Raw genomic sequence first — 1,353 nt, forward strand, 5'->3', positions numbered from 1 at the left:
CTAATTTTTCTGTAGGTAGTATCAATCTTACCCCTAGTGATATACGCCTCTACATCCTTACATTTGTCCTCTAGCCATCCCTGCTTAGCCATTTTGCAATTCCTATCGATTTCATTTTTGAGACGTTTGTATTCCTTTTTGCCTGCTTCATTTACTGCATTTTTGTATTTTCTCCTTTCATCCATTAAATTCTGTATCTCTTCTGTTACCTAAGGATTTTTATTAGCCCTCGGCTTTTTACATCACAATCCATATATCGCAGTTTTATCTACGTCTTCGTTTAAACTCGTAACATTACTTGATTCGAGCTTAGAGAAAATGACACAACCACAACGAATCAAGACCATTTACATTGTCGAATGTCTCATCTCTGCTTATGAAAATTAAATATGACTTGGCGATCAGAAACTACACGGAATATTATTCCAGATTATTCGCAGTAAGCGAATTTCATGACATCGAATGCAATGACAATGGATGTATTACCCTATTGTGATACTGTGTGTGAAAAATTGTGCCGGACGGGAACTAAATCCCGGATTTCCCGTTAATAGCAGCTGGTCATGAAATTCGCATTGGGTAAATAATTTGGAATAATGTCTCATACAGCTGCTGATCGTCAAATTATATGTGCGTTTCCTAAACTTAGATGAAGCATATTGCGATAGAAATGCTGTCGTTCTCCCCAAGCGGGAACCAAGAAATGTTGTGAGCTTAAAGGGAGTCGTATATAAGATTACGATATGAAGAAATGGACTGTTACTTACGGACATTTGGATCAGGCCGGGGAGCGTGCGTGGTCTAGTCGCTTCGGCAGTACGCACACCAGAACTGGAACTATACAGAGAAGTTTAGCATGGTGTCTGCGCAAGGATGACACATAAAATCGTGAAGCATTAAAAAAAAGAAAAAAATGGTTAAGGGTAGCGATCGCGATTAACGAAAATCCGGGTACGAGTCCAGTTCTGGTCTGACACAAATTTTCATATGTGGCTGCTGCGTAATATATCTATACCCATTGCAGCTGTCATAAAATTCGTATTCAGCGAAAAATTCGGAACAATAAATTATTATATAAACATTTATAACGTTGTATGCCTCCATTTGACAATATGCCCATTCTTAAAATAACTTGACTTGTATTCCTGAAGGCGGCGATTCACGTTCCCATCCGACCATGCAGATTTAGGTTTTCGTGATTTTCCTAAGGTGGATGCCACGAGGTTTCTTTGAGAAGACGCAGCCGATTTCTCTCTTCATTTCTACTAGGGAGACTGCCTTCACAAGCTCATCCGTCCTCTTTTAGAATAGTGCTGCGCGGTGTTGGGGTCCTTACCAGATAGGATTGACGGA

At 39.8% G+C, this 1,353-nt stretch overlaps 1 non-coding gene across 1 annotated transcript; it reads left to right on the forward strand.

The window, feature by feature from the left end:
* Positions 1-804: 804 nt before the first annotated feature.
* LOC126458764 (U6 spliceosomal RNA) lies at positions 805-908 on the forward strand. Its single transcript, XR_007585730.1, has one exon. It is a non-coding gene; the product is annotated as a U6 spliceosomal RNA (small nuclear RNA).
* Positions 909-1,353: the final 445 nt, after the last annotated feature.

The sequence above is a fragment of the Schistocerca serialis genome, chromosome 2 (assembly GCF_023864345.2).
Source record: "Schistocerca serialis cubense isolate TAMUIC-IGC-003099 chromosome 2, iqSchSeri2.2, whole genome shotgun sequence".
NCBI classification, from domain to species: Eukaryota; Metazoa; Arthropoda; class Insecta; order Orthoptera; family Acrididae; genus Schistocerca; species Schistocerca serialis.